Source organism: Rousettus aegyptiacus, unplaced genomic scaffold (assembly GCF_014176215.1).
Source record: "Rousettus aegyptiacus isolate mRouAeg1 unplaced genomic scaffold, mRouAeg1.p scaffold_m13_p_12, whole genome shotgun sequence".
Taxonomy (NCBI): Eukaryota; Metazoa; Chordata; class Mammalia; order Chiroptera; family Pteropodidae; genus Rousettus; species Rousettus aegyptiacus.
Genome location: NW_023416287.1, coordinates 37,827,555 through 37,853,991, shown reverse-complemented (window position 1 = coordinate 37,853,991; position 26,437 = coordinate 37,827,555). Strand labels below are relative to the sequence as shown.

General features: G+C 38.6%; 2 pseudogenes; both read left to right on the top strand.

The window, feature by feature from the left end:
- The first annotated feature begins 15,425 nt into the window (after positions 1 to 15,425).
- Positions 15,426 to 15,781, top strand: LOC107516378 (annotated as a pseudogene).
- A 9,755-nt stretch (positions 15,782 to 25,536) lies between these two features.
- On the top strand, positions 25,537 to 26,023 carry LOC107516386 (annotated as a pseudogene).
- Positions 26,024 to 26,437: the final 414 nt, after the last annotated feature.

Below are 26,437 nucleotides of genomic sequence, written 5' to 3'. Positions count from 1 at the left end.
GCTTCAAACTGGGTGCTGAAGGTAAACTTGAAATGCAGAAGAATAAAAGTCTGGGAGGCAGTGTAACTAAGACGTCAATAGGGTGGAGCCGGCAGAGAGAGAAAGGTAGAGAAGTCATATCCAAGGACACAATACCAGGGAAACAAAGTCACTTCATCCCTCTATGCAAATATTTCTCTTTACACGAACTAAAGCAATAGATGAACAAGCAGAATCAGTGAAGTAGTAATATTTAAAATAAAACCATTCATCTTCTTCACCCTTTCTTTCATATTACCCCTTGCCTCCTAAAGATGCCTGATCCTAGACTGGTAGACACCAAAAGTTTTGATGTTTGCATGGTGTAGTGTTTGGGTCCTGCTGAAGTGCAGTAAAAAGGAACTGGAGGGATGCGGGTGGAGGAGATGAGACAGAAGGAGGGACTTGGGGGCTGGAACAAGAGAACAGGGTCATTTTGTGAAGGTCTGGTATGCCAGCCCAGAAAGTAACGGGGAGTCATTGAAGTTTTGGGAGCAAAGGAGTAATTGGTACCAAGATGGGCATCCAGACACAGAATCGGTCCATGTCTTGGAGAGCCCTGCAGTGGGGAGACCAACTAGAAAATGGTTGCATTTATATCAAGGCAATCAAGGCCTGAACCAGAGTTGCGATAATGGGGATGAAAAAATCAAGTGTAATAGGAGACCTGGCAGAGGTGGGATCACTAGGAAGCTAACTGGATATGAATGGAATGAGAAGGAAAAGGAAGTGAAGGAAAGGGACTTGAGGTACCCAGCCTGCGGGGAGGCAATTTCTCAACAGATGAGCAGACTAATTGGAGAAACTGTTAAGGTGAGGATGTAAAGGAAGAATACATCCAGACTCTGCTTTTGGCTATCATCCTGGACTGTTCTTAAAATCACCATCAGAATTCCTGGAGAACTGAGTCAAACTGAAGAAAATGGGGAGAAACCTCAAAGGTGAGACCAGGTTGTTGAGTTTACATTTGTCTTCTTGACTATGACATACCTTTAACACCAAGATTCTTGGCAGACTGGGAAGAGAATCACTAGTTCCAGGTGACCCCCAGAATACATACACACACATGTTACTCATCCATCCCAGTTTTTACACATCCTCTCAGTGGACACCAAAGGCATCCTACAATGTCCCAAGACTCATGGGGCAGTTTTCTTGTGATAAAAATAATTGTTTCTGCAATTCACCCACAGAGCACTGTGTGACTTCATATAGTACTCCATTAATTATCAATAACATCTTAGAGTCCCCAAGTAAGGTCATGATCTTAGGGGACATTGATATCCTTTTATTAGAGGATCTGCCTATGCCCAATATCTCCAGCTATTCAAAAGCCTCTTTCTGAACTTATTATCTCTTTTCAATCCCTGTCTCCAGGGAGATATTAGCCAGAGTTCTGCTGCAATACTGTTGAGTAACAGAGTACCCTTGGCTCCAACTGGGTGTTTCTACCTTTCTTTCCCCTCAGGCTAACTTACCACTTTCTTGTCATTTAGTTTGATCTGGATGTATTTTTGCAGACCATTTCCTCTTCTGGGGGTTAATTTATAGTTATTTATAAATCCAACAAATATATTTTCTAATTTTTTTCTGTGACTAATTAATATAAGTACATGTTTAGGACATTTAAATGACACAAATGTCTGCCCATACTACTCTCCATCTCAGAGAGGACTGTACCATGTTTAAATTGTGTGAACATGATCCTTATCTGTTGGAAGAATTCTGGTGGACTTTCTGTGACAAGGAAACTCATGCGTTTTAAGTTTTAAAAGATATTGCCCCATTGTTTTCCAAAAGAGTTTGTACTAGTTTAAGCTCCAATTAGCAGTATGTGAGAGTGCTTTCTTTCCACAACCTCACCAGCACTGTGAATTGTCACAAATTACCCTCAAAATATTTTCAAAGGTTTGATCTCTGTCCAACTGATAAGTGAAAATCTTTTAAAAACCACTGTTCATATTATTTGGAAACATTTTTTTACTGATTTATAAGTGCTCTTTATATGTTAAAAAAAACAGTTAAGAAGCATAGCATGTTATTGTTGCAGCTTCAAAGCCTTTTTTGAAATGAAATGAATAAATAGATACATGCATAGATAGATGAAATAATTAGATAATGACCAAGTAAAACACATACTTTGGAAAACAGAGGCTAGTCCTTGGGTCCTAGCAACAAATCTTGGTTTTTCTCATGCTTCTATCCCCTTCCTCACTCTTCCCTCTGAATCCATACATGTTGGCATTATGATCCCTCCTAGACAAATCAGAGCTCCTTATTCAGTAAATGGAAATGGGATTAATAAACTCTTCGTGGAAGAAGTCTCCTTCTTTGACAGCTGTGTGGCTGGTATACATTTCTGAGCATTTGTCAAATATTCTGGATAAGTGTTACATTTTTATAAATCAGAGCCTAAGTACTAAGATCTTGTATTAAGTCAAACATCATATTTCCAGGTACCACGTGTCTGCAATCAGTTTGTGCCATGCCAGCAAGGCCAGCTTCAGTGTGCCAACAGGAGAAAGGAAGAAAGTTTTTGAATGTGGGCATATAAATGCCAAACTAACATCTGCCTGCAATCCCAGCTCCAGTCACTTCCAAGTGTTGGTGTGGTCATGGCCAATTCACTTGAAAGCCAGTATGTTTTCAACCTCACATTAGTATGAAAACAATGTTTCTAGTCCTTCCCCAGTTTCAGTTTGGAGGGGTTTTGTTGTTATTGTTTTTCAAAAAAGAAAAGTCCTTGTATTGATTTGGCTCATAGTCCACAGCTGTCCTGAGGCTGATCCTCTCTGTGGTGGTTTGCATTTGCATGAACCTTCATGCCTCCTCGGTTCTTCTAAAAATCTAAATCATCCCTGATGCTTTAAAATAAAGCAGTATCTTCAGAACTAAAAACGAACATTCTTGCAATTTTTACGGTTTTTAACCATTTGCAAATAAGTTATATTTGTTTAAAATAGAATGAAAGTATCTACAACTTCAAATACTTGAGCCACTTATGTATGGACTATTAATAGCATTAAATTCCACATACAAATCGGCTTCAGTGGACTGAGTTTGGAGGACTTGTTTCTGAAGTATAAAAACCGAGTGTTTCTGAAAACCACTGATAATGCCAAATAACCATATTTCCTGCACTTCCCTCTTTTTAGCCATTCATTGTGATTTACATTATTTCTTTACTTACTTATTTGAACACATCTTGCTCAGGAAAAAATTTAAGATTTGCATTGTGATTAGCCAGGATTAAAGTTTCTTGCTGTTACATCACTAAACAAGGTTTTCTGATCACATTTTAATTAATGTAATATCCTACGTTTTTTGTTTCTAGAACTACAATAAGAGATGTTTCATACATTAAAAATTAACAAATATCAAGTGGCATTTCATAGTATCCAGAGACAGTTTGGCAGATGTGATGACAGAAAACATACTGTGGCATCTAGTACATCCTTAAGTGGATGCAAATAGTCCCCTCTTCTGTCAGGTGCAACATTTAAGTGAAATATGGGTTAGAAAAACAATGTATTGTATCCTTCATTGTCTTTTTATTCAATAGAAAAAGTGAAATTGCAATTTCCAACTTCTTATCTCAAAAGGACAACAGGAAAATGACATAGAAAGTGTCTAAACTATTCAGATAGCTATTAAACTGTGAAGGCAAAATCACCTTTGCCTCTTTATGATTCTGAAAAATCAGTAAAATCATTTATTGCAATGTTCTAAATACGTTAAAAGTCAAATACAGAGCCCGTAATGAAATCAGATATATGTGATATGATATATATAATTCATACATATAATTCACAAACTAAATTCAAAAATATCATTCATTCATGAAATCATCTGAATCCGTGTACATAGAAAAATATATGCATTTAATATAAAAAGGCAAACTCTCCTTTATATACCAATTATCTAAGGGCAATAGAACAGCAACATTTTTTCCTTAATCAAGATTTGAAATTAGACTTCACTTGTCAGAAATTCAATGGCATATGTAATAAGTTTACAGAAAGTCATTAATACTGGTTGTTTTTGAAACATTAACATTAAGTTAGACTAGAAAATGGATTGCTATGGTTAAGAAATATGTATTTAGCATCACTAATGCTCTGGGCATCCAGTCATTAGAATTTTAGAGTTGAAAGGGGCTTCAGGAGTCATAGTGAACAGCTCTTCCCTGATGGTAAAGCAGTCTATATTTGAAAACTCCATATTTAAAAAAAGGAATTTAACGTTCAGTCTCTAAAACCAAGCACTCAGAAAGAAGACTTAGGACTCTAGTTACTGCATCAGTGACCCATGAGTCAGATGTCATACCTGTTGGTGTCCAAGTGTCCCCAGAAAAGCAAGGAAGACTGGCCCCAGAGCCTTTCCTCTTCCACTCACCTCCACCCCCATCTCTTCTGCTTCAATCCTCTTTACTGCTGCCCATTTGACCCCTGGCTCATGGGGTTTCTCCATGTATCCCTTTAGTGTCTTATTATGACCATGTCCCTCTGACCCGGCACTGTGATACAAGTTCTAGCGGTTACTGACCTATCCCACAGGCCTGCTATTCCGCCCTATTATTTGCTCAAGCCTGAACCTGGGGCTCTCCCTGGCTGTCTCCTCCTCCTCCAACACACACACACACACACACACACACACACACACACACTCATTCACACACACACACACACACACACACGTACACCCACATTCAATCTGCAAGTCCTAATATCTCCAAAATATGCCCCAACTCCATCCTTCTTCATCCCAACTGCAGCTGCCCCTGATTTTGCTACCACATTCCTATGTTTGCACTTCACTTGAATGTCTGTCCTGTGCACTGCACTTTCAGTCTCACCTTCCTTCCATCTGTTCTCCTTCCTCAGCAGCCAAAGCCATCTTTTTATAAAGAAAATCATCATCTGACTCCTCTCCTTACACCCTTACAAAGCCCCCTTCCTGAGGATGTTGAATCCCAGCCCCTCACCACGTCTGCATGGTCTGGCCTCTGCTAACCTTTCCAGACCCACGACCTCTCTTCTCCAGACCAGCTGTCTCCAGAAGACCCTAAGAAACTTCACCTGGAGAGCTCCCATTCCCATTACTTCAGTGAGACAACTAAAGGGAAAAGGGAAATAAAATTAGCTAATGTTTCACTCAGCTCAGGACTTCGTAACAAAGTACTTTAGGCTCTAAACAACTGAAGATTTATTTTCTCTCAGTTCTCAGTCTCCCTGTTTCAGTACTGGCAACATTTCTAAGACATCAACTGCTTGTTACAAGTCTTGTTTCAGGCAGTTACCACCTGGACCCTTACTGCATTTCTCCTCACAGGACCCAGCTAGCCCCTGCATGCAATAAGGCCACCTGCAGTCTCCATCCTGTCTCCACACCTCTCTAGGATGACCATCCTGGGTTTTTTCTGTGCATCATAGTCTACTTGCAGGTGGATCTGCATGGTCTTTATGAGATATTTTTACATTTTGAATGTGAAATTCTGCTAATATTATCAATGATAAAAAAATTCTTGAACATGTTTTTTAAAAATAGACTGGGAAGCTTTAAACAACAGATTTGTTTTCTTTCTGGAGGCTGAAAGTCCAAGAGCAGGTGTCAGCGTGGTAAGTTCCTGGTGAAGATCCTCTTCCTTACTTGCATGTGACCACTTTGTCCCTGTGTGCTCTCATGGCACAGAGAGTTCTGGTGTCTCTTCTTTTCCTTATAAGGCCACTAATCTCATTGTGGGGCCTCTGCTCTCATAACTTAATTCAAACCTAATTATCTCCCAAAGGCCCTATCCCCAAATACCATCACACTGGGTGCTAGGACTTCAACATATATATTGGGGTGGGGATAGGAGAGAAGAGTACAATTTAGTCTATAGTCCTGGGAAAGATGGAGCTAGAGGATTTTTTGCACGTGGGAGATGTGAATAAAATCTGCATAAAAGAGTTTCCTTAATTTTATAGCTTCTACCCCCAGCTTTTCTTGTCTTGAGTTCCTGAAGGATCCTTTTCAAACCAGTCTGAAAATTTCAGGTCTCTGTTTCCCACATCATTCAAAGTAAAAGACAAAATTCTCACCAGGGCCCCAGGTGATTGACTGGCTCACCTCTGGCACTTTGTCCCCCTCTCCCCTGCTCAGCCCCACCCCTGGTTCTTAGCTTGGCCTCAGGTTCTTTGATCTTTCTTTTTCCTCTGACTGGGCCCTTAAGTTGCTAGCTGTCTGCATAGCTGTCTATGGCTCTTCCTTCCATCCCACTGAGTCTAGTCTCAATGTTATTTTATTTGGTGGGTCTCCTGGCCACTATCTATATAAAAACTTCTTTCCTAGACCTCTCCATTCTCTATCTACCACTCTTCCTCATTTTTCCTCCTAACATTTCTTATTCCTGACACAATGTTTATTTAATAATTTGTTTTTGTTTGTTTGTTTGTTTGTTGTCTGTCTCTTCTCATCAAAAGAAAAGTTCCATGAGGGTAGGTTTTTATCAGTTGTTTACTACTCTGTCACCAATGCTAGAGCATGGCAGGCTCTCAAGCTGAAAAACAGATGAAAGGAGCTAGGATTTTGTCAGTCTTCTTTTTCTCATTACTGGCAGAATTTTCAGTTATAAAAGACCTGTTATTATTATTAGGGACAGTTCTTAGTATCTGACTTGAAGCAAATTCTCTGTCATGGAAGTTCTTCAAATTGCACAGAAGCGCTGTAATTACCTGAATTCTCTTTGGTGGCGGTTCCACCCAATCAGCCCCACTCCTGCACATTCCAGATGTCATTCCCTAGTGTTTCTTCATTCCCAGAGAGCTAACCCTTTGCATGAGAAGGCACATCAGAATCCAAGTGAGAAGGACAATATGACAGCAAGACATCCTGGAGTGACACAGATTTATACTGTCATAAAAAAGTGAATAATTCGAACTTATGTTTTTATATCTTTACTGGAAAGTCTATACATTACCAATACCAGTATTTTGTGAGGTTCTGGGTGAAACCACCAGACCAAATAGCACTGCATGGTTATGAAGATACAGGTTGTAGTTCTGCTATAATTTTCACTTTCTCTGAACAGAGTCACCATATGTGTTTACAAGGCACAAATCACATGCAGATCTGGAAAGTAAATATGTGGCAGACAAGTCAATGCTCCATTCACAGCCCCTCACCTCTACCTCTTCAGCAAGTACCACTTCCCACCTTCTAACTATCATCACTTGCATTTCTCAGTCTCAGAGATCTCCCAAGCCGTTTCTACCATGTAGCAGGCCAGCGGTGCCTCTTAAGAAAAGCCTTCAGCCATGATGAGCAGAACTTAGTGTGTAAATACCACAGCTCATTCCCTTTAAGGCATGTTCACACTGCATTCCAGGATTCTCTAGATGGGTTAAGCTCCAATGACCCACAGAGAAAAATGAATTGATGATACATACATTAATGATTGTCTTCTCTTCCTGTATCACTTCTCTATACCCTTAACAGTGTTTCCTGAGATTACCTCCCAAATTAACTTTTCTCTTTGCTTCTGGGTCAACCCAAACCAAGAGAGAGTAATAGAAAGAATTACCAGAACCTGGGGGAAATGGAGAGGCCATCCCATCTCTTTATTTTATAAATGAGGAAAGCGAGACTCAAAGAGTAACTGATTTTTTAAGAAATCAATAATTCTTTTTTAAAATAATTTTATTTTTTAAATACTGTTGGCATTTAATATTATATTAGTTTCAGATGTACAACATGGAGATCAGACACACATATAACTTACAAAGTGATCATCTCAATAATCTAGTACCCATCTGACACCATCTATAGTTATTACAATATTATTGACTTTTCCTTATGCTATACTTTACAGCCTTGTGACTACTTTATAACTACCAATTTGTACTTCTTAATCCCTTCCTCTTTTTCATGTACTCCCTCCAACAACCCAACCATCTCTCAAACTTCAAAATGTTCTCTGTAGCTATGAGTTTGTTTGTCTGTATCTATAAGTTTGTTTATTTTGTTTGTTCATCTATTTTGTTCTTTAAATTACACATGTAAGTGAAATCCTGTAGCATTTGTCTTTCTCTGTGAGAACTATTCCACTCAGCACAATATCCTCTAGGTCCATCCATGTTGTTGAAGATGACAAGATTTCATTCATTTTTATGGCTTATTAATATTCTATTGTATGTATGTATTCTCTCTTCTTTATCTATTCATTCAATAATGAACATTCAGGTTGCCTCCATATCTTGGCTATTATAAATAATGCTGCAATGAACACATGGATTTACATGTCCCTTTAAGGTAGTGTTTTGGATAAATATCAGAAGTGGGATTACTGGGTCTTACTTTGTCTCTTGTTATAGAATTGGTTTTAAAGTCTATTTTGTCTGGTATTAATATCGCAACCCCAGCTTTTTTTGTTTGTTTGTTTCTATCTCCATAAAATATCTTATTTTCCATCTATTTACTTTCAGTCTCTGTGTGTCTTTCAATCTGAAGTGGGTCTTTTATAGGTAGCATATGTAAGGGTCTTGTTTTGTTTTCTTAACCATTTAGCCATCCTATACTTTTTTATCAGAGCATTTATGCATTTACATTTAACATAATTATTGACAGATAAGCAGTTACTGCCATTTTATTATTCTTATTTTTTCTTATTCTTAAAGAAGTTTCTTTAACATTTCTTGTAGTACTGGTTTGGTTGTAATGAACTCCTTTAGTTTTTTCTTATCTGGGAAGCTCTTCATCTGTTTTCAATTCTAAGTGTTAGCTTTACTGGGTAATCTCAGTTGTGGGTGCTTGAGTTTCATCACTTTGAATATTTCATGCCTGCAAAGTCTCTGCTGAGAAATCAGCTGACAGTCTTATAGGAGCTCCTTTGTAGGTAACTAACTGCTTTTTTCTTGTTGCTCTTAGAATTCTCTCATAGTCTTTAACATTTAGTGTTTTGATTAAGATGTGTCATGCTGTAGGCCTCTTTTGGTTCTTCTTGTTTGGGACTCAGCACTTCCTGGGCTCTATGTCCATTTCTTTCATCAGGTTAAGGAAGTTTTCTGTCATTATTTCTTCAAATATTTTTTTTCTAGCTCTATTTTCTATCTGGGACCCCTATAATGTGAAAGCAGTTATACTTGATGTTGTCTCAGAGACCCTTTAAACTATCCTCATTTTTTCTGGATTTTTTTTTCTTGTTGCTGTTCTAATTGGATATCCTCTGCTATCCAATCCTCTAAATTGCTTGTTCAATCCTCTGCTTCATCTAATATGTTGATTCCCTCTAATGTACTCTTCATCTCCAATATTATATTATTCATTTCTGACTGGTTCATTTTTGTTTTCCATCTCCATTTTTATGTTTTCTACCTCTTTGTTAAAGTTCGTACTGAGTTCATGTACTATTCCCCTAAGTTCATGGAGCATTCTTATAACCAGTGTTTTGAACTCTGCATCTGGTAGGTTGCCTGTCTCCATTTTGTTTAGTTCGTTTCCTGGAGTTTTGTTCTATTCTTTCATGTGGGACACGTTTCTTTGTCTCTCCATTTTGTCTACCTTCCTGTGTTTATTTCTATATATTAGTAGGACTGCTATATCTCCCAGTCTCCGTAAAGTGGCCTTAAGTAGTAGATGTGCTGTGGATCTCAGTGACACAGTCTTCCCTGGTCACCTGAGCCTAGCGCTCCAAGTATGTCCCTTGTATGGGTTTTGTGTGCCCCCCCCCATTGTAGTTGAGCCTTCGTTTCTGTTTTCATGTCATGGAAGGGGTTAACCCTTGGTTTGATTGGTTGTGAGGACTGGCCTGTGAGGGGCTGACCCTATGGAGCAGTAGTCACTTTTGCAGTACTCTGGTGCCTTCCCAGTCTGCCCTTTTGGATTGTTGTCCTTGAATGCAGCCTCAAGTGGTGCTCCAGCTCTGTTAGAAGCAAACCTCTGGATGTGTAGGCTCTGGGCCTCCTGGAGGGGCCCTGCAACAGGCCAAGTTCAGCTACAGCTTGTGCTCTTCCTTGGACTACCTGGTATGAGCCACCAAGCAATCTGCAGATGGGCTTAGAGGTGCCTAGAGAGGCCAAGCCATGAACTAAGGCATTTCCACTAGTGTTAGGCTTGGGATTGCTCAGTGAGAGATAAAGGGCATGCCCCACCTTTGAGAGATTTTAGAAAAGTTTGCAGCATGAGCCAAGATACACCATTTTTATGGAAAAGCCTTCAGAAGCAGCTTAGGTGGGACCATAAATAGGGTAGCGCAGGGTCTCAGGGAATCTCCAGGGAAAGTTGACCCTTGTTAACCAGGTCGATGGAGACTCGGATATGGCAGCCACCTCTATCTGCTCCCTGAGTGGAGGGAGAGCTCAACAAAGAAACAATTAATTCTATCAGCACTTCTGTCTGAAAGTAAGCTGCCCCTGTAGCTCTTGCCCCAAAGCCAGACAACTTAGTTCCACCTTGTATTTCGCTGGTATTTTTCTAGCAGCTGCCCTAGTATTGTAGTTCAGAGTGAGTCTGTCAGCAAGAAAGTGTGTGCAAAGGCACTTTAAGAGGAATTCCAGCAGCCTCCATCTTACTCAGCTACATCTCCACTGGTTTTCACAGCCAGACGTTGTAGGTACTTTTCTTCCCAGCACTAGGATCCTGGGCTGAGGAGCCAGTGTGAGACTGGGACATTTCCTTTCTTCAGAGAGACCTCTGCAGCCAAGATAGCTGTCCCAATTTTTAGTGCTCATGATATTTAACTACCACACATGGGTGGAGGACCAGCGCATTCTGCATCTCTGCCCTTCCTACCAGTCTCAAGGTGGCTTCTTCTGTATGTCCTTACTTGTAGGATTTCTCTTTAGCTGGACTTCAGGAAATTCTCAATGATGGTTTTTCTGTAGTTTAGTTGTAATTTTGATGTGATCGTGAGAGGAAGCAGTGACAGCATTTACCTACTTCGCCATCTTGATTAGAAATCCTCAAGGATGCAATAATTCTTTTTTTTTTCCTGGCTTTCTTAAAACATTAAAAAAAGTTAATTGCTAGTATTTACATTGTACAATTCAATGAGGGGTTTTTTTTCAATTATAGTAGCCATATAATAATATACCAGTTTCAGTTGTAGAGCACAGCAATCAGAGGTCCACGTAACTCACAAAACAATTACCCCACTAAATCTAGTACCCTTCTTCCTCCTAACATATTTACTACAACATTATTTATTAACATCTTCCCCATACATGTCCATATCTGTTCTGCAACTATCCATTTGTACCTCTTAATCCATTTGCCAGTTTTTTTGCCATCCGCATCAACAATTCTCCCATCTAGTAGCCTTCAAAATATTCTCAGTATCTATGAGTTTATTTCTGCTTTTGTTGTTGTTATTGTTTATTTTGTTCTTTAGATTCTCTATGTATATAAAATCATGTGATATTTGTTTTTCTCTACCCAACCCATTTCATTTATTGCAATACCCTCTAGGTCCATCAAGGCAATATCTTTTTTTATCCCTTTCCTTTTAGATTGTGTATCTTTTTTCCCCCAATTTTAAAAAATATTTTATTTTTTATAACAATTTTGAACATATGACTTCTTTTTTTTTTATTTTAATCAGTTAAAATTATTTGGAGGATTAAATTCTATAATCAGGACACCCTACATTACATTGTCTCCTAGACCACAGTTTTTCGACTTTTTTGTTTTTAATTTATGTATTTTAATTAGTTTCTGACCCTCCCCCACCAACCTTTCACCCAGCCGACATATTAATGTTAATTGCATTCCTTATGCTATGCTCCCTATCCTCATGACCATCCGTCAGCTACTAATTTGTACTTCTTTAACCCTTCACCCCATTCTCCCAGCCCCACAAGCCCCCTCCCCTCTGTCCATCACCAAATTGTCCACTATATTTGTGTGTCTGTTTTTGATTAGTTTGTTCTTTTTATTCCTTAAATTCCACATATAAGTGAAATCATAAAGTGTTTATCTTTTTTTGTCAGACTTAAATATCTGTTAGGTTCATCACAGCAATATCTTTTTCCATTCTCTTCCTTTTCATATGTAGGGGTCTTGTTTTCTTATCCTTTCAGCCACTCCATCCTTTGGTTGGAGTACTTAATTCTTTTCCCTGTAAGGTACTTATTGATAGGAATGCAGTTGTTACCATTCTTTACTCCTATTTTTGATACATATTTTTTCTTCTTAAAGAAGTCCCTCCAACATTTCCTGTAATACTGGCTAAGTGGTGATAAATTCCTTTAGTTTATTTTTGTCTGGGAAGCTCTTTATCTATCCTTCAACTCTAAATGATAGCTTTGCTGGATAAATTTTTTTTAGTTGTATATCTTGAGTCTTCGTTTTGTTGAATATTTTTTGCCAAGCCCTTCTGTCTTATATAGTCTCTCTTGAGAAATCAGCTGCCAGTCATATGAGTGTTCCCTTATATGTAATTATTTGTTTTTCTCTTGCTCCTTTTAATTTTTTTAATTTATATTTAAACTTTGGCATTTTAATTATGATGTGTCTTGGTGTGGGCCTCTTTGGATCCCTGATTTTGGAATCCTCTGAGCTTCCTGGGGTTTCATGTCTATTTCCTTCATCAAGTTAGGAAAGTTTTCCATTATTATTTCTTCAGACAGCTGTTCAATATCTTAATTTTCTTCACTTACATCAATCAGATGAATATTTGGAGCCTTAATAATGTCCCCTATCCTCCTTAAATCATCTTTATAGTCTTAACCTCCTTTTTCTTGCCATTCTGTTTGAGTGCCCTGATTGGTTTTTCTGTCCTCTATATAGGGCATTTGATCCTCTTAATTATTCACATTGTTTATTCTTTTGTTTATTCCATTTAACATACTTCTCATCTCAGATAATGTGTTCTCCATTTCAGACTGGTTCTGTCTTATAATCTCCATCTCTATTTTTATCTCTTTGTTGGAGTTCTCTACATTTCCCAAAAGTTCATCAAACATCTTTATAACCAGTGTTTTGAACTCAATCTGTTAAATTACTTGACTGCATTATTTCTGGATCTCTGTTTTCATATGGTTTCTACTTCTCTGTCTTCCCATTTTGACTGCCTTTCCATGTCTGTTTCTATGTACTAAGCAAAGCTCCTGAGTCTCCCGGTCTTATTAGTGTGGATTTTTGAAGTAGGTGTCCAGTGGCACAGTCATGAGAGGGGTTCAGCTGCTGGCCAAATTTAGCTCAAGCCTCTACCTCTTCAGGTCCACCTGTCACAATTCAGCAAGCGATCTACACATGCTGTGCTTATAGTTGCCTCAAGAAACAACACCAGAATCTAAGGCCAGCTGCCACCAGTGTGAGTTTAGGCTCTGCTCAGCAAGGGGCATCTAATCATGGACACACCTGGATGTGGTTTAAGTAAGTCCATGAGTTGGAGGAGGTGGAGTTTAAGAGAACCCTCTGAGCGGAGAGACCTCTGTTATCCAGTTTGATGAATTCTCAGCTATGGCAACGCTGAGTCCAAACGCTGGAAGGGGAGGGGACTCAACAAAAGAATAATGGATACCACTGGCATTTCTGTCCAAGAGAGATCCTCGCCATTTTCTCTCACTCTCACAATTCAGTGTCCCCATATAAGTCCCTGGTAGACCCCAAGCAGCTGATCTGGCACTGGTGCTCAGAGCAAGAAAATCTGTCACCACAACAGCCTGCTTGGGGCACAGCCCCTTTAAGAGGCATCTGCAGCTGACAGCTGATGCTGCTACAGCCTCTGTACCACTCAGCTGCTCAGACTGGCAGCCTCGTGTCCTTACACTGTTCTACCTCCTCCCATTGCAAGGTTATTTCATATTTCTCTCTCTAGTTGTAGAGCTTGTTCATCGAGGTCTCAGGTGACTTTCCTTGCTGTTTACTCTGTGTTTCTGTCACAACTTTGATTTGGTCACCAGAGGGATGAACAATGCCTCTATCATCTGTGCCATTTTTTCCCTCAGTCAAGAATGCAATAATTCTTAGTCGAGGATTCATTCCAGCATACCCTCTCTCTCTCCAGATTCAATCTGGGAATGAGGCAATCAAATATCTTTTTAATATTTTGTATTCCAGAACCTGTCACCCTCTGATTAGTGTTTTGTAGAAAGTAAGTCTTTATATACATAGAAACATTTTATCTAAAATAATTTCTTTTAATATATGTGTAATTCGTAAGGAATTGATTTCATCATTATAATATATGTCAACTTAATACTTTGCAATAAATTCAACACACATTTTTTTTTGAGATTTATGAGTAAATTCAAAATCTTAACTGAAAACAAATCACAAAATAGAAAGAGGCTTGTAAGTGTGTGTGTGTGTGTGTGTGTGTGTGTGTGTGTGTGTGCATGTGTGTGTTGTAAGGTTTTTGATTCAAAGAAGTCACACAGGGGCCCCCCACATAAGCCCATGCCCCTCCCAGCAGAAAAGGATCAGGCTGATGGGGCCGTTGAAACTCTGATTCCAGAATCTCTGCCTCTGTCAGCTGTGCACATTGCAAAAAATTGTTTTAAAAGTTCAAACAATAATATTATTGCCACCAAAAATAATCTGTGTAGAGAGAACTCTTTGGTGACCTGTCATCAATGGGAAGGAACTGCGAGCAGTCAGCCCAACTGACTTTTCAGTGGTTGAAAATTCTTTATTAGCATTCTAATTTATGGTAGGAAATATAGGTTGGACCTCCTTCTACAAATGGCTTGCTTTTGTGCATGGCACTCTGTGTTACTTCAAAAGGAGAAGGTTAGGGACTCAAGACTCCTATCTTGACTGGTATAGAGATTAAATGGAAATTGGGACTTTAGAAACAGTCAATGAAGTTTTTAAATAAAAGAGAGAAAAGGAAGGAATGTATTTTTGTGAGCAGTGATAAGATTGGATACTTGCCTTTTTTCTAATCTGATTTTGACACTAATTTTCCCATTTGAGCCTTTATTTCTTGACATTCACTGCCCAAGACAGAGTAATAATGTGGGTAGTCCAGAAGCCCTTCAATAACAAAGTAGTAACTCATCTCAAGCACAATTCTATTTGGATGTGCAATTCAGAGTATACTTTTTGTCATTGTGTTAGCATTTCTTTTTGTAAAACATTAATGATATCTATTTAGTATGTACTATGGTCCAGTACCACGTCAATTGCTTCAGGGGATTAAAATTCTTATAAGATATAGTTTGTGCCCTAATGTAGTGAAGAAATTTACAAAGAAATTAGCACATGAAATTTGAAATATGTTATGAGAACACTACTAAAGGTGAGATTTTGAAGGCACAACATTCCCCCCAAAATAGGATGTTTCACTCTTTTAAGCCATGGGGTGTGAAGAGCAAAGACTTTGGGGTCAAATTTTGGCCTAAGTTGGAATCTTGATTCAGCTATCAACTTGCTGTGGGTCCTTGCTCAAGCTACTAGAACCCCGTTTTGGCTCTCTGAGCAGCACCATGGCAGTGGGCAATAACAAGTGCCTTACAAAAGGCAGCAAAAGGAAAGACAAGAGGAAAGTGATTGACTAATTTTCTAAGAAAGATTAGTATGATATGAAAGCATCAGCTATGTTCAATACAAAAAATAGTGGAAAAACACTAGTCACAAGAACCCAAGGAACCAAAGTTGCATATGATGGTCTTAAGGTCGTATTTTTGAAGTGAACCTAGTTGATCTGCAGAATGATGAAGTTGCATTTTAAAAGTTCAAGCTAATTACTGAGAATGTTCATGGCAAAAACTGCTTAATTTCCATGGCATGGATCTTACCAATGACAAAATGTGCTCTATGGTCAAAAAATGATAAACCATGATTGAAGCTCATCTTGATGTCAAGACTACCAATGGTTATTTGCTTTGCCTGTTCTGTGTTGGTTTTACTTAAAAAAAAAAAAGCAACAATCAGATTCAGAAAACCTCTTATGCTCAGCATCAACAGGCCTGCCAAATCTGGAAGAAGATTATGAAAATCATAACCCAAGAGGGGCAGACAAATGACTTGCAAGAAGTAGTCAATAAACTGATTCTAGAGAGCATTGGGAAAGACATAGGAAAGGCTTACCAATATACTTATCCATTCCATAATCTCTTTCTTAGATAAATGCTGAAGAAGCCCAAGTTTGAAATGAGAAAACTCATGTTGCTTCATGGTGAAGGCAGCAGTTCTGTAAAAGCTACTAGGGATAAGACAGGTGCTAAAGTTGAACAAGCTGATGGATATGATCTGTCCAAGGATCTGTTTGAAATTCATGACGTTTAAAAAAAAAAGTTACTAGAACTCCTGAGTCTCGATCTTCTCATCTGTAAGATGGGATTACCACTTACTTTTAAGAGTTGTCTGGAAAATCCAATTAAATGATTTATGGAAAAAGTGACAACAGAGCCCATGTCACATTTTTTGAAATTATTCCTTTGTACTTCAGTGTATTTCACTAGATTGGAGTTTCACAAGGACAAAACCCTCTTGTTGCTCTGTTTCCCCAAAACTTGGCAAAGCAAATGTTCAAACAATGTGCAGTTCTTACTGATCCTCCACTTGCACTCTAATTAGGATGCCTCCTCCCTGGAGAAACTAAACAGTTCCTTGCCCAAAACCACATGCTAGACCATGCACTAGATGCCCCAGTCCACATAACCCACAGCACTGTGCTAAAAAGTCAAGTCAGAGGTTGATTAGCCACTAAGTAGCAGGGGTTTTGTCAATAACTGTCATTCTAGGAGGAAATTGTTATTTAAAAAAAAGTGGGAAAAAGCCAAGAAGTTTATATCAAAATCTAAATGTCATTTACATCTAAATTCAAAATATCACTGTATTATTGTTACATTAAAGAGATAGGATGAGGGAAGAGAAACTGCCTTCAGTGTGGAGTGAGAAAGTCCATCTTCCAGCCATAGTCATGTCATATGGAATATCTCTAGGTGTACACTGCTCTCCTGTAAGAATATTTGTCCCAGCTGATATATGAGGGGTCATGAAGTTTGTAGACATAGACTTGCTTTGAAATTCTTAAGTGCTACTCAAATGCAAGTCATTATTATTTCCCTATAACTCTAAGGATTTGAGAGGAAATTACTCTATTTCCTCCCTATTTGTTTCCTGCAGGTTCTATTTGTTACCTAAAATTCCCAGATTGCCACCTGGGAAAATTCTCAATGTGTCATATTTACTTGTAGTTACCACATGATATAAAAATGCCTAGCTAGTGCATTGTTGTTTATACTTTGGGATGGGGGATGACACTCAGAGCAACAGAAATTCCTGAGGAAGTATTTCAGTATTTATAAACCTAATCTGCACCTCAGGCTGATTAAATCAGAATTTTAAATTCACAACCTCAATTGTGGGCCATTTCGCCACTGAGTTGCCAAGAAAGTAAGATCCACCTTGACCTTCCTGTGCTGACATTGCCTAGTTACTCTGTATGGTGAACTGTATTTTCTGCTCTTGTTTTCTTCCCACCCTTGAATTGTGAATGGACTTCACTTCCTTACCCAATGGACATTGGACTTGGCCATATTATGTGCTTTGGCCAATGAAATGGGGCAGAAGTGAAAATGTACTTGTTCAAAGTACAGACCTTATGAGACGTTACGTCTTTTCTTCTCACTTTTATAGAACTTTTGCAACAACCATGAGAAGATTATGTCCCGGGTCATCACTGGTCTCAGGATGAGAAAGAGATGCAGGAAACCAGAGCCCACCAGCAGCTTGAACCTAAGCTACTCTCACTGACCTGCAGACCCATCATAAATAAAAAGTAATTATTATTGTTTTATGTTGCTGAGATTTTTATAACATTTACTACACAGCATTATTGCATCTGCTATCTGACTAGTACACCTTGCAAGAGCTAAGAATGTGACTCTGCTTGATCTCTGATTTAGTGAGTCTTGTTGTACACTCAGTTCTATCAGCAGCCTTATCAATTTATTTGACTTGATGTTTACTAAAAGCAATAAGATTTCATAGGAACGCTGTCAGCATTTGAAGAGATTGTTTCCTATCTCTCATGTTTAAGAACTTACTGGTGAGTAGATGACAATTTGACTAATTTACAAATGGATATGAAAAAAAAGGCAGGGAAGGATTGTCCTTCTTTACTATCTGTCTTCGTGGAAAGACCTGAATATTTTTCCACTATGGCGCTTGTAGAGCCAGGATTTACTTTTCTCCCCCCCGCCCCAAATAAGACTTTATAAAAAATAAAGACATCAGTCTTATTACTGTATTTTTATAACTCTGTGTGAAACTCAAATCATCTTAACAGCTTTTGGATAAACTGTCCCACTGGCTGGTTGTAAATCTAGATAAACTGAACCAGAGGGAAATCTGGAAGTGAGCCTGATGCGTCCTGCCTTTTCCATTGCACCATAGACTCAAACGTTGTTTCTGAAAAGCTCCTCTTTTCTCTCACATATGTCAGGAAAGCCTCTTTGGTCAGGCTTTTGAGAGTTGGACAGATATCTTGGTGTGTTGTTTCTTTGGGGTCACCTTTGGTGATCTGATTAAAGAAATTACTTTCAAGCAGCTTTCTGGCAGAAAATGGCCTGGATTAATAGAGAGAAGAGCTTTTGATAAGATCATCTTTGGAGTTCAAGGAAGTTTGGCAAAATCATGTCCCAGCAGGACCTCCATTACTTCCACAAAATTGCGATTGGAGAACATGCAACATCATTGGCTCTCACAGATGTTTATATAGTGCTGACTTAAGCTATAAATACCTCTCCATTTTTTAAAAATGGTCCTATGTCATACTATGATATGCTAATTGCCATTTTCAATCTTCTTCCAGCATTTAAAGTTAAAGAAGAGGAAATTAAGACTTTGCAGACATGAAAAACAAGAATACAGAATAGTTATTGAGCCCATATTAGATACCCAATGTTGCCTTATATTTTGATATTTCACTTAGTTCACACAAAAAGCCTAGGAGGTAAATAGGATTATTATAGGAAAACTGGACTTAGAAAAGTCAACAACTTGGGTGAGTCTACAAATCTGAAAGTGGTATTGGCACATTAAGGTCCCTGTCAATATGACTTCAAGTTTGGTTCACTTACTGCTACTTTGAGTTAGAACAATGTTCATAAATTGTGCTGGCCTTTAAAACCATCTGTCATGAGATGAGTAAGAAGAAATCATCACAACACAGGGCTATGTTCTACAAGTGTTGGTAATAACCCAGAAAGCCAATGATCCCAGCATTATCTAATTGATTAATCAATTAATCAATAGAAAGCTGAGCAACTTCTGTGTTCAAGATTCTAGCAAAAATAAGCACATTAGTAACAATGGTGTTGCAACCCCATTTTGCAAGAAACATATCTAATATTTAAAATTTATTAATATATTTAAGTATGATATTGTGGGATTTTTAAAAGTTGTCTTATCTGTCAAAAGAACATGCCAAAATATTTACAGATGAAAAGATATCTGAGGTTAGCTTCAAAGTAATCTGGAGGATGAGAGATGAAGCTGAGTGGTGATGATAGGGGGTTCACTATAATATCCTCTCTATTTGTATACATGTTTTAATATTTCCACAAAGAAAAGTTAAAAAAAAAAAAACCTTTTCGCTAAAAGGGTAGGCCTAATCATTCTTTAGAAGTGAGTTGAATTAAGGAAAAGCAAGTTCATATTTTAAAAATAGAAACAATTTACATAGACAAAAAAAATTAATAATCAACTGGCATTTGTACAATAAACTGAAAATAGTGTGTGGTTCTTTATATAATTTTGATTATGCAATCATAATATGCTTTTCCAGTAATTATAAGAATATCAAATAGTATTAAGCTTTGCATCAACGAAAAACTGCTCAAGCACCAAAGAAAGTAACCCAAGACCCCAGACCTTCCTCATATCAGGATAACATGGCATTTCTAAGAAGGGAGATGATGTATCTAATTTGGGCCCAGGAATAGGCAACTGTGGGACCACCCAGAGGATGGCACATATCTAGGTGGCATCAAAAGCAAGAACAAAGAAAGAAAGGGCTTAGAATGTTCTTATAAACAGTATAAATGCAACCTGTGTTTGAAAATACCCAGACACCAGGTACTTCTGAATCTCTGCCTGCCCCCTCTCCCCTCCCCCCACTAAGAGTGGATTCCCTGCAAAAAGAAAGGCAAAGATGCAAAAGAGGCATGGGCTCCTCTTCAAGTGCCCCAATCCAGGAGTAGAACAGGAAGCCAGAACCTCATTAGGCTGGAGAAATAAGATAAGTAACATAAAACTCGAACAGATAACTCAAGGCCAGATAGGATACATAAAAATAGTGCAGAGGAAATGTTCCCCACTTGCTTGGAATCAGGGAGGACACAAGAAGAGAACAGCATTGAACTCCAACTGATGATCACACAAAAGGGAAGGGATGCACAAAAGGGACCAGTAAAGCGAGGTCTTGGCAAATATGACATCTAGTAATCATGGAAATGTAGAAGAGAAGACCGTTTCACGTTCAGGAAACTTATTATACAAAGGTCCAGAGGCATCAGAGTGCAGAGACTCCTCAGGAAATAAAGATTATATCAGTGTGATAGGTTAAGAATGTGTGGAGAAAGACATCCAGAAGTTGATACTTTGCTCTGTAGACAATGAGGAGCCACTGCAATGACTCAAATTTCAGGAAGGTAATGCTAGTGGGTATGTGAGATTAAATGGACAAGCAGAGATACCACTGGAAGCAGGAGACCTAGGGAGGTGATAGGCTGCAGTGGGGTCAGAAGAGGAGAGAATTAAGTGGTTTGGTGGAAGCATCTGAAATTCTAGAAAAACAGGCTGGCTGATGGGATAGGCCCAACAGAGGATTGCTGACAGGGAATCTGCAGCACCCTATTCCTGTGTCTCCCTTCCTGATGGGAGGTAGCCTCTGATATATGGGACACTGCAGACCCTCCTGGTTCTGACCCCGTTCTCCTTCCAAGGTTTGTCATGGCCAGGACTACACACTTGAGGAACTCCCAGACCAACTTTCAAAACGGTCCTCCCTACCTATCAAGAGTTGATTATGTTTCTGATACTCTTCAGTTTAGAATGTTCTTAATTCCCTATTTTTCCTGATTAATAGTGACTTTGTCTTAAAATTAGCCTGCCTTACAACTTGAGAAAGATGAAAGGGCTCTGTGGTGAATCATGAGTTTTTTTCATAACTCCAACTTGATCCAACCATATGAAAAATAGATTGATGATTTGAGGTCTTTGTCACCTTAGAACACAAAGTCATGGCTGTGTGTCAGATATTTGGAAATCCAGCTACAGCATTGGAGACCAATGGGGGCTTGTACAGATGGGATAGTGCAGGGATAACACCAAATCCCACCCAAAGAGGACCAAGGAAGGATCAACCAGCAGATAAACATTGTATACAAATTCTCTCACATCCTGATTAGGCAACTGCCATCTCACAGGAGCCTGTGGCTATGACTCCTATGTGTACATTCCTAATGTCTGGACAAAAGCTTGAGGTGGGATCTCAGGGCAAACTTTGGGTCTTGATAGACTATTTGGAGGAATTTCTGTGGGCAGAAAATATGAAATAGCAGTGAGAAAAGAAGTAAGAATAAAGCAAGTGTGAGTTCGAAGCATGCTGAAAGGAACTCTGTGAGTTTTGAGACAGCTGGGACTACGGGATGGAGGGAGATGAAGATGACCAGGGTCTCTTCAACTGGTGGTAGCAAAACCTACATTAGACAACTTAGTATTTCAAAATGACCAAATTGTTTGATTTTTGAAATATAATTGGCATTTTCTAAACAGTCACAGGAAATAGACTATTTCAATAAAATATACATGTAGCCGTTGTTTCAAATTATTTGCTCCATTAGCATATCAATATTCTGTAATTTAGTGTGTAGCTCTAACCATAGATATTCTGAGGTTATTGGTAGTGTTTAACTTAGATGATGAAATAGTATTTTTAAAAATCCCTTCAGTCTTCATATGATACCAGGAAAATAAGTATAATTTCCTCACTTCTTAATTATACTTCCTATCAAAGGTGTTTTATAGGCATAAGACATGCTCCAGCCCTTCTCACATTCACTAAAACATAGACTGTGGTAGGAAATAGGCTAGAAAAATAGCACATGTAACTGAAAGGTTACATTTTGTTTGGGGTTGGAAGTGCTTGTGCTGAGATTTTAGTGTTAACAGGAACAAAAGATACATTTAGAATGAAAAACACATTATTTTTTAAATCCCATTAATTAACCCCATTTCGAGTGTCAGTTCAGGAAAAGATTTCATAACTCTGACTTGTGGAAAAAAGTGAAATAGACATACTGGTATTTTATTTTACCATGTCTGTTTCTCATAAGCTGATATGTCACTAGTACTCTCGTCACAGTATGAGAGAATATTCTATGTGAATTCTACTTTTGTATACCATTTGGACTATCATTACTGAATTCCAGAAATCTGTTTATAATTTAATCAGGGTATAGATTACATTGAGATGAGACTTGAAATTTCTTTAGTAACCATCAACAAATTGATTCTCATACTGATAACTAGTATACAAAATTGAATACCAATAGCATAGGATAACAGTCTCAGAAATAATGTCATTTGGGCTTTCATTGTGAAAGAGGAGATATTTCTGAACAACAGCAGTCTAGGTTACTATTTGCTTTCAACTCGTAACTTCTGATACAAGTAAATTCAATTTCTCTGATCCATTTGTCTTCCGGAAAGGAACCAACAACTCTTATCCTGCCTTTAACATTATATTCCGCTGTGACAGGAATAGTCTTCACTTCGTCAGCCCCCTCACTGCTTTATTTCCTTCCAAATTCTACTGTAATAAATAAAGAGATAATTAGTAATAAGTAAAGTGAAAGTGAGCCCCTGTTTTCTGGCTTCCTTCCCATTCTCTGCCTCTCCCTGTCCTCATTGCTCAGCACAGCACATAAGCATGTGTGTGTGTGTGTGTGTGTGTGTGTGTGTGTGAGCGTGTGCGCGCGCGCGCACACACACACACACGGAAGTCCGTATACTGTGTCCCAATGGAAAATGCACATTTATGCCTCTGAGATGCTGTGCTCTTCTGCACTTCCCAGCTTGCTCTTTTTGCCTCTCTTGTCTACTTTCTGCTCCTCTTTCACCTTAAAACTTTGTGAAAACACCAGAATGTCCCTGATGCTTAGACTCTTAGACTCTAATCATTGATGCCCTACATCCTCCATTACCCACCCACCTGTATATCCCAAAAACATGAGCCAAACTTTAGATATTGTTATATTCCATACATACTGTTAAATATCATTGAAGATTAGTTAAAATAACAAAAAATACGATATGTAAATTGCATAAATACATAAAATCCAAACTCACAGAGAGAAAATAAAATAATAAAAACAAATTATAAAACTTTACTTCATCTAATCAATGGCAATAAAAAGGAAAAAGAAGCATAAATAAATAGGTTTAAATAGAAATTTAAAAAGTAGAATGTGAAAGGTAAGTTCAAACATATCACTATTACAATGTACAAGAATGAGTGAAATTCATCAATCCACCGGAATTTAGAGATGAAATAAAACAAACAAACAAAAAATATAATCCAGCTCTACACCGAAAGCCATACAACTTTGTATGTTGTATACTAATGACAGGTAAAGGCTGAAAAATAAAAGGATAAAAAAATAAATGCCAGAAACCCGGACAAAAGTGGTGTAGATTATACAGGCTTTGTTCATCCCCTCTTGCAACCAAATCAAAGTTGAGATAGAAACACGGAACAAACAGCAAGCAGAGTCACCTGGAATCTCGGTGAACAGAAGCCCTACAACTAGGGACAGAAATAAGAACTCACCTTGCAACATTAGGAGGTAGGAAGAAATGAAGACATGAGGTTGCCTGGTCCCAAGCAGCTAAGTGGGACAGAGGTCATGCCAGCTGCAGCCTGCAGCTGCAGACTCCTCTTAAAGAGGCCATGTCAGCAACTGGACTTTCTCAGAAAGGGACCAACATGAGATCAGCTGCTGCAGGGGCACCAGGGACTTACAGGAGGACACTGAGTTGTTGGAATGAGGGCCATTGGTGAGGTTTTCTGCTGAGCAGAAGTGGTGGCAGTATCCATTGTTCCTCTGTTGAGCCCTCCCCCTTCCCAATGTGAGGGTACAGCACCACTATAGCTGAGATGTCATCAAACTGGATAACAAAGGTCGCTCTACCAGGAAGATTCCTTGAAACTCTGCCTCCCTGAACTTGTGGCACCACTGAAGCCACATTCAGTTGTATCCTCAGCAAGTCTGACGCCTCTTGTTGAGCTGCTCCAAGACCCACACTGGTGACAGCTGCCCTCAGTTTCTGGCATGAAGTCTTGAGGCAACTATAAACACAGCATCTGTGGACTGCTTGCTGAATCTTAACAGGTGGCCCCGGAGTAGTACAGGCTGGGGCTAAACTTGGTCTGCAGCTGAACCTCTCTTAGTACTGTGGCACTGGACACCTACAACACAGAGCCACACTAATAATACTGGGAGACTAAAGAGCTTTGCCTAGTACATAGAAACAGACACAGGAAAGGAGCCAAAGTGGGAAGACAAAGAAGCAGACACCATGAGAGAATGGAACAGAGATCCATGAATAAAGGAGTCAAGCAATCTAACAGATGCAGAATTCAAAACACTGGTTATAAAAATGCTCAGTGAACTTAGGGGAAGTGTAAATGAATCAGTGCAAACTTTAAAAAAGAGGTAAAAGACACACATAAAAATGGAAATGGAAATTATAAAAGGGAACCAGTTGGAAATGAAGAATACATTATTTTAGATGAAGAGTATATTACAATGAATCAACAGAGTAGATGAAGAGGATTAAACCACCGATATAAAGGGTGGGGAAGCCAAGAACATTCAATCAGAATGGCAGGAAAAAAAGGAGTCAAGACTATAATAATAATTTAAGGAGCCCATGGGAGAAAATTATCCATGTAAAAATACCCATGTCATAAGGGTACCTGAAAAGGGAGAACAAGAAGTTGAATATATATTTGAAGAAATAAAGATGGAAAACTTCCCTAACCTGATGAAGTAAATAGACATACAACTTCAGGAAGCTCAGATACTCCCCCAAAAAATGAACCCAAAGAAGCCCACACCAAGACACATCATAATTAAAATGCCAAAGGTTAAATACAAAGAGAGAATCTTAAAAGCAACAAGACAAAGCAGTTAGTTAACTACAAGGAAACACCCATAAGACTGGCAGCTGATTTCTCAAAAGAAACTTTGCAAGACAAGAAGAGTTTGGCGCAAAATATTCAAAGTAATGAAAACCCAGGATGTACAACCAAGAATATCTTATCCAGCAAGGCTATTGGACAGACAAGAAAAACTAAAGGAGCTCACTACCACCAAGCCAATATTACAGGAAATGTCGGAGGGACTTCTTTAAGAAGAAAAATATGTGTATCAAAAACATGAATTAAGAGCCTTACCTTGATCCCCAAATGCTACCCTGGGAGCCAGCTGGCCCAGCTCCTGGTTTCCACCTCTACTTCCAGAAAGTCATTATGTAACTAACATTTTCATCAGATTTCCTCTGATTTACCCTGAAGTGTATATGAAAATGATGTGCACTGCCAAGAAATGTAGAATTAGGTTCCAGCCTCCAGCTGTTATCTTAATCTATGAGAATGAAATGAAGGGGAAAAGTCTCCAGTGCATCATGCCAGTCCAAAACTTTTCAAAGTTATCAGATTGCAACAGAGCTGCTGAACAATTAAAGAACAATTCATGATACAAGAGTTACCCAGAACAAGTGTCCCTGAGGCAGCTAGAGAAGTTGTTCAGTTTTTTACGAGGTTACTTGTTGGGGCAGAATTTGGCAGAAACAATGGAACAAATTCAACGGAAAACAAGCATTGATCCTGAGGAAGACATGAACTAGATGACAAGGAACTTGCCAAAAAGAAGAGCATCATGGATGAACTTTTTGAGAAAAATCAGAAGGATGATTCAAACTTGTTTATGACATCGAAATTGAGTTCCCACAGGAAGAACAACTGCAGTCCTATGGCTGAGACACAGAGTTAGCTGACAAGTTCTGATACCAAAACAAAAAATTTATTGGGCTAACAGAAAATCCATGTTTATTCAGAGAACATAGATTGGTTTAGAAAATCCACAAAGAACACTAAATGTACATGTTGGGTCATATTTGGATTGACTGTGTTACTTTAGAAAATCAGGACATGTAGAACATCTACTATGCAGGTGGCATGAGGAATATAGGAAAAACAGAATATAAGAATCTGTCGTTAAGGAGCTTACAATCTAATTGGCAGATAAGTCAAAAACTTGTGGAAAACTAGTTAACAGTATTAAGTAGCAAAAAAAAAGATTAAAGCCAAATGCTTGCTAAAAGTTAAGATGGTCAGAGCCTAGATTACCATAGAGTAAAATAGTCAGGGAATATTTTGCCCTTTAGTGTTGAAATGGGACTTTGCCTGGCCCTTAAAATG